Below are 8,542 nucleotides of genomic sequence, written 5' to 3'. Positions count from 1 at the left end.
ACATTTTCTGGTCAAACAGACAAGATGAAGACTGTTCAAATTCTCGAAGTTATGTTGTATTGTACGAAGGCCCCGCTGAGAAGCTGGTGTCTGGAAGAGACAACAGGACAGTTATAGCGGTTGAGCAACAGGCGACTACTTTCTCCCTTCAGCTTAAAGAACCAACCCTCCTCTGTTCACAGCATGCATATAACACCGAGCATGATCAACTCAGGGTTATTACTTTCGCCACCAACCTATTTTTCTTCCGTAAGGTTGCTGATAGTTTGGACATCAACTTGTCTACATATATATATGCTAAGTTTGTCTATGTGGAAAGACATTTAAGAACAAATATAGAGACCCTTTATGAGGATGTTCTGAAGTTCAGATGCCGTGTAACTAAGCAAACTTTGACTAATCTGTTACCCATGGAATCTATCAATGAGGATGAATTTGCTTATGCTTATATGGGTAAACCCGGTTATACTTCAGTTAGAAGGGGTGAAGTGTCTTATCTTATCAAATGCGTCCCTATGTATGTATCTGTACAGTCTTCTTCAAGATGCTACAATGATGTAGTCATAAATTATAACAATCAGACAAAGTTTCTTGCATCCAAGACAAACATTATCCAAGACTTTAGCGAGGAAGTTGAATGTTCTCAGTTCTATATGAGTTGCAGGGAAAATGGTACAATGTGTATCCTACTCCAATTTCTGTACCTAGTCCGATAATCTTGAATCCCAATCGAGAACGTGAATGGAGTTATAAGAGTCCTCACGAACTATCCAAATCTGGAATTTATACTCAAGAGAATGTTGAATCTTGGCAACAAACTCTAATGTTAGCTTCGAGTCAAACAGCCTTAACGAAAATTATAACAAATAAATTCATCGGAAGAGACATAGATTCACAAGGGAGCTCCATCCATACATACATTGATGAAGATGTGATGTCACGAATTACAAAAAACTTCTTTGTTCGTGCATGGAGCATCTTCTCCAATTTTGGCCAAATTATGTCGGGAGTCTTGGGATTTGTGATTATAGGGAAAATAATTAAAATTGTAATAGACTCCGTCATGAATGGGATTGCTCGTTATCGAGTCTATGGATTTAGTATTGCTCTTCTTGGCTGCGTATGGGACAATATCGCTCACCTTCTAATTTCATTTCGTAAGCGATCTTCCGGTCCTGGTGAACCCTCATGTCCAGAGCCTAGAGATGCAGATCAGTCATTTTAAATTCATTCTTGAGTTTCTCATACGAAATCTCTCAATAAAAAAAGTTTAGAAAAAATAAGTAAGTTTCTCAGTGAAATTGCTAGAGCTAGAGAGCATGTGGAGAGGGCCATTGAAAGAAAATAAATTTCAAATGCTGTCAGATGCAATACCAGTGACATTGTGCCATCTATCTGATGAAATCATGACCTGTGTGTGTGGTATCACTAATTTGTCTACTCCTATTTCATCAAGTGACAAATTAATTAAGGATTGAACAAGACTGCATTGAAGTTATGACTGTTATTCGACGTTATTTATTCAACATTCGTAACATGAGTCATTAGAAAATAAAACTCATTTCAAACCATCTTGTGTGATTATTTGATTTAATATATCTATCTATCATACCTTGATCCAAAATGATATTTTTTTATATGAAGCATTGATCTCCTGATTATGTAAGCACCCCTTTCACCGTGTTCCTTTAATATGGTGCTGCCTTAAGTCCTACTGCTCTTTCCTAACTACCCAATTGTGATGACCCCCTTCCCCCCGTGCGGGGAAGTCAACATGTGTCGTTGAAAGAGAGTGAGTAGTTTGATGGAGTGAAGGTTGTGGGGTATGCAGACGTGGGGACAGAAGTAGACAATGGCTTCCTTCCTAGGGCCAAGATGGCATGTGTAATCATGTGCACAGCCATCAACAGCCATTGGAAGATCCCATGTGGATACTCCTTTGCTGAGTCGCTCTCTGGTCTAGAGAGGGCCAACTTAATTGTTGCGGCTCTCTAAAAACTAAATGCGATAGGGGTGAATGTCGCATCTTTAACTTTTGACGACGCAGACAGCAACATCACCATGGCATCAGCTTTAGGTGCCATTGTAGCTGACAATGCCAATTTAAAGGTGTCTTTTCCACGCCCCTTTGAAGAGGACTCACATTGAACATTTTCCTGCATCCTTGCCACATGTAAAAGTTGATACGCAACACTATAACAGATGCAAGGGTCATTTATTATGAAGGTAGGGCAATTCGATGGTCATACATAGAAGCTCTGTTTGAACTGCAAAGCAGTGAGGGTTTGCGACTTGCAAAGAGGCTGAACACTAGCCACATTAATTGAAGGGAGCAACAAAATGAAAGTGAGGCCAGCGGCTAAAGTTTTCAGTGACTCAGTGGCAGAAGCCTTGGAATATTGTGCAAACCATTTGTACTTGGACAATTTTCAGGGATCTGAACAAACTGTTGTCTTCATTAGGCATACAAAAATATAATATTTGCCCTTCTGAATACCTCCAGTTCCTGTAGAAAATCATTCAAGACACCTCTGAGATGCTCCAATGTAAGCTCGTGGAGAACATTCATAGAAGAGGCCATTCGGTACTTGGGGAAACTTTCTCTAGATGAAAATGGTGCAAGACCTCTGCTATCTGCGCCAAGGGAAAATGGGTTTCCTCGAATTAATGGTGTGCCTTCTGAGTGTGGTCAATAATTTCAGTTCTGTTGTTGGATGCAATACCAGCAAGTATCTTCTGACATATAAGTTGAGCCAGGACCACCTGGAGATATTCATTAGGCAATATCATTAGGAAAAGGGGTGGGTGGAATAACAATCCTAACTGCCGGAAATTCAAAGCTGCTTTTAAAAGGCTCATCATTAGGAATGACCTTAAAAGCAGCAAATCGGGAAACACTGTTCCTCTAGGGGAAGTTAACATGCTCCATGTTAAGCAGCACTGTGAGGGGTCGAAGCAGTCAGTTTCTGGCGGCCAGCGAGGAAAATTTCAATGCCCTGCTGAACGACTTTACTACAGGGGGAAATTTCGTTCACGATTATATTCCAAGTTATGCTTTCCTGACAGTATGTAAAGAAGGCGAAGACAGTATGTAAACATTAACGCATTCATTTTAATAATCTTGTATTAAAAGTTTAACTAGTTTCTCTAAGAATACACTCTTAGTAACCATCTCCCATCATGAGGATCTGTGTGCTGTTGTACTTACTGTTCCCTGCATCGGTTGTAGGTCTCATAGGCTATAATTGCAAGCACAAGGATGTCCAGTACTCTGCTGTTTCTATTAAAGATGTTGCTGAATGTGAGGATGTAAAGACGGCTGCTTCTCAATCCACTCTAAATATTCAGCTGCTGCAAAAACGTAGACTTTCCAAAGTCTTTTATGTAGCCTGCTATGTACATGTGAATGTATTAATCACACATTGCGGTGTGCATAGTCATGCTTCAGTGGTCAATGGAGGCTTTGCCCAGAGGATAGAATCTTTCACACCAGAGTCATGTAAAAAAGCAATCGCAACCAAGACTGTTATGATTCTCGGTGTTCCTGTGGATGTTCCTGTGTTGAACTCTTCTGTAACTGGATCAATTGTTCCTCACGGGTCCATGTGGGGTGGAGATGCTAGATGCTCGGGATCAGGATTCTCATTTAATGGACGTTATTACAGTGCTAGTGTTACGCAAGTGTCTTACGAAATATTTTTGAAAACTGGTTATGGAACTCATGATGCTGAAGGAGGGCTTATGATAACTGGCCTGGGAAGTACTGGTCCATACAAAGAAGGTGCCCTTCTCGACAGAAATTATGGATAAATTTTCTGGTCAAACAGACAAGATGAAGACTGTTCAAATTCTCGAAGTTATGTTGTATTGTACGAAGGCCCCGCTGAGAAGCTGGTGTCTGGAAGAGACAACAGGACAGTTATAGCGGTTGAGCAACAGGCGACTACTTTCTCCCTTCAGCTTAAAGAACCAACCCTCCTCTGTTCACAGCATGCATATAACACCGAGCATGATCAACTCAAGGTTATTACTTCCGCCACCAACCTGTTTTTCTTCCGTAAGGTTGCTGATAGTTTGGACATCAACTTGTCTACAAATATAAATGCTAAGTTTGTCTATGTGGAAAGACATTTAAGAACAAATATAGAGACCCTTTATGAGGATGTTCTGAAGTTCAGATGCCGTGTAACTTAGCAAACTTTGACTAATTTGTTACCCATGGAATCTATCAATGAGGATGAATTTGCTTATGCTTATATGGGTAAACCAGGTTATACTTCATTTAGAAGGGGTGAAGTGTCTTATCTTATCAAATGCGTCCCTGTGTTTGTATCTGTACAATCTTCTTCAAGATGCTACAATGATGTAGTCATAAATTATAACAATCAGACAAAGTTTCTTGCATCCAAGACAAACATTATCCAAGACTTTAGCGAAGAAGTTGAATGTTCTCAGTTCTATATGAGTTGCAGGGAAAATGGTACAATGTGTATCCTACTCCAATTTCTGTACCTAGTCCGATAATCTTGAATCCCAATCGAGAACGTGAATGGAGTTATAAGAGTCCTCACGAACTATCCAAATCTGGAATTTATACTCAAGAGAATGTTGAATCTTGGCAACAAACTCTAATGTTAGCTTCGAGTCAAACAGCCTTAACGAAAATTATAACAAATAAATTCATCGGAAGAGACATAGATTCACAAGGGAGCTCCATCCATACATACATTGATGAAGATGTGATGTCACGAATTACAAAAAACTTCTTTGTTCGTGCATGGGGCATCTTCTCCAATTTTGGCCAAATTATGTCGGGAGTCTTGGGATTTGTGATTATAGGGAAAATAATTAAAATTGTAATAGACTCAGTCATGAATGGGATTGCTCTTTATCGAGTCTATGGATTTAGTATTGCTCTTCTTGGCTGCGTATGGGACAATATCGCTCACCTTCTAATTTCATTTCGTAAGCGATCTTCCGGTCCTGGTGAACCCTCATGTCCAGAGCCTAGAAGATCAGTCATTTTAAATTCATTCTTGAGTTTTTCATAATGTGTGCCATATGATGGGATGAAGTATATAATGACATTTGTGGATGATTATACTCATTTTACTGCTGTGTATTTCTTGAAAACCTACTTATAAATAAAAAGGTTCGATACGTGTGTATCGGGCAGTCTGGGTATTGTTGTCTGACTGGAATGCACGGCTTTCTTATTTCGCTGAACCTTTGTACCTCTTAAATAACAGGTTATGGGCCCAGAAGCCTTACATTGTGAACCATGCAAAAAGGCTCTAGTATCTGAAAAGAAGGATTGCTCATTCATTATATTCAAGGACAAGGGTGGCCTTCTCTATCCATCCAAAGATGTTGTGACTGTCTGTGAACTAACAGAAAAATGCTACTGGGAGTTTGCGAGGCCAAATTTAATTTTTTTAGATCTCGACCCAATGATCACACATTTAACGGACCTGAAAAGAATAATTTCTGCGAAATTACTTATTATTAGAGCACATCATACAATCAGAGAAAGAAATAGACCTAATCCGGAGCACAGATCCAAATTCAACAGAATTAGCCATAGAGTCTGCTATCTCATTCCCGGCTATGCCTTCATGTCCCGGTACCCACAGAAAACGGATATTAAAACCCTTTCTCGTAAGGGTCAGCAGCAGTGAGTATCTTTCTTGTACGATCGGGTGCACGGGTGAGAAGCCAGAGATGGCTTGTAACGAGCTCAGAAAGTCAGTGCATATGACGAAGGAGCCACCGTCGCACAGTGGGCCAAAACCGAAAAAAGCTGGCCAAAAGTCGAAAAATGAAGTTAGCGCAAATCAACCAAAAACAGTTGATATTTATTATTAAGCATGTACTCTTTAAGATAGGGTGCTATACAGAGCATAGAATGCGTTAATATAATTTTTACAGCTGGTCAAAGTAGAGCATGTCAGACAGATTTTAGTGACCTGATTTTTTCCGTTGAAAATAGCTAAATTTGTGGCTTCATTACAGAGTCGTTGTTAAGAATATTGGTTTCAAAGTATTTTTATCCATAAAATTGATCTTTATTTAATGAATAAAGACAGTTTTTGTTTGATTTTACTTGTTAATTAATATTTTTATAATTTTTCAAAAACTGTGTTGATTTTCCATGAAATTTTATGTTCAACGGTAATTATCGTTTATATGTACATCGAAATACACGGAGTTATTTATACTGTGAGATAGACAAAAGCATATAGAACAATGTCCAGAATGCAGTTTTTGCGATAACTTGCGATCCTAATTTAAACAACCATATTTATGTGAATCCACCCCGGCCACTCGGACCACTGTGGCAGCCACGAAACGGCGGCGGGACTAAGCGAGGAAAGGATATGATATTCGTGCATAAAGACGACGGAATGCCTATTCAATGACATTAGTCACTTGAATACATATTTTATGAATAATAATCACCTTGATTTTTGCATATTACACTATAAATGGCTAAATTCAACGTACATCTTGGCGCAGATAACAGTTTCTTGCTAAATTGGTGACTGGCAATTCTACGATTAGGAGGTCATTGGGAGGTTTCTCAGCAGAGTTATGGGCAGAGTTACAGAGTTTGAAAGGATTTTTCCAGAATTTCGGATTTCCCTCAAGCATCATGGGCAGGCTGCGGTCGAGGGGTTTAGGGAAGGTCATGCACGTGCAGCGGCAGGCGCCCGCGCCGGCTGGTTGAGGATTTGCGACCCTCCGTACTTACTGGCCCAACAATGCTGGTTTTACAACCTTGCCGGTAATGACTCTTTCCTACTTCCCCTAATTCATCGGTAGCTATCCCAAGTTATGCTTTTTACACGTTTTTGCCTCTTGGCGACCCTTTCCGCCACTTGTTCCGACAAATGGAATTCTCAGTTAGTGTCCCTAGGGGTTTTTCGGTTGTTTTTGCCTACCACATGCATCAGTTGTCCTAGAGAGAGTGTCGAGTGAACATCCACTGTAAGTGACTGTGCTGTGTTATAACACTGGATTGATCTGTCAACGTTAGAAGCACTTCAAAGGAGGATATAGTTGTACCTGGGAAGCAAAGCCTCCTTGCACCCGCCTCCGTTTCGTTGTGACTACAATAAGTGTACTCCTCATTCATCGAAAACGATTTTACTCTCCATTGTGGTGAGAAGCAGTGCTAATGGTAAGCAAAATTTTCATTTTAAAAATGGATTCCTAGTTGGAGTCCGCAATTTTTTTTTGCTACCCATGTATGACTGATGATAGTTGGGCTGTGGCCCAACTATCATCAGTCATACATGGTCCTTTAATTCATGGTGCAGATATATCCAAGGAAGCTATTCTACCCATCGGGCAGCTTTCAGAAGATGCCTTGGAATCGAGAAATAAAGATATTAGGAAATTCCGGCAACACAATACGCGGAAGATATCAAGAGAGGCGACTAATGAAGATTTATTTCGGAGGTTGCTGCTCACCTCTGATCCCTTGATATCTTCGATTTCATTTCGCAATAGTAAATTGAGGGAAGATTTAGATCCAGAAGTGAAAAAACTTATTGACTACGGGAATGATGAATTTGAAGATGAGAGTGATTACGAGTCATTAGAGGATGAGTGACCACTTTTATTTTATGTATTAATTGATTAAAAATATTGATTCAAGTTTTTGACAATGAAATTATTGGCTAATATTTCTTCAATATTGAAATTATAAATTATCATGGTCTCAGTCACTGGTTTAAATTTATGTTGCATTGCACTCAACTACTAATTATATGCGGTGCCTTTATGGTATGTACCCTTTTATGACGGTTTTACCCTTGAGCCTTCGCGCGGAGGCCGCGTGCAGACGGTAATAAACCTAACGGTTCGCGCGCTCCCCAAGCCCTTTTCACTCGTCGGCTGCCCATTTGTGTACCCAAATTTGTTCTTTTACTTTGAACACGTGCAAATATTTCCAATATAGAAATTTAGTTTTCCAGAAATAAGCCGTCTATGCGATTGGCTCGCTCATTTCTAGCCGAGTCAGTCTCCTTTCAGTATTCCTAGTCGAATTGCCGAATGACGTTCACAGAGTAGTTGCTCAGTTATGGATACAACGAAAGTGACTAGTCAAGATTTACATAATGTGGTCTTGGCAAATAGAGAGGGGACTATTCACAAAGTTTTAATACATGGAGCGGGATTTGTGAAACATGACATTCTTCCTATTGGACAGCTTTCCGAGGAGACATTGGGAGCCCGAAACGAGGAAGTTAGAAGATCAGAACATATCGGGAAAAACATACCAGAAAAGTTTCAACTCAAAATTTAACCTTATGGACTCAAAATTTACCTTATGCACAACTATTTGACAGCTTCAACGGCAGAAAAATTCTATTTTTCCCTTGATATTTCGATAGCAGAAGGTAGGCATGCCCCTGTGGAGTTTGCTTCCCGCATCACATTAGCCTATTTTAATTGTTATCGCCCTTCTAAACAATATTGTGGCCTACATAATCCTAAATAAGTTCAATTGTATTTTTGCAATACACAATTTGTAAAA

Source organism: Ischnura elegans, chromosome 9 (assembly GCF_921293095.1).
Source record: "Ischnura elegans chromosome 9, ioIscEleg1.1, whole genome shotgun sequence".
In the NCBI taxonomy this organism is placed as follows: Eukaryota; Metazoa; Arthropoda; class Insecta; order Odonata; family Coenagrionidae; genus Ischnura; species Ischnura elegans.
Note: the sequence above shows the minus strand (reverse complement) of the source record.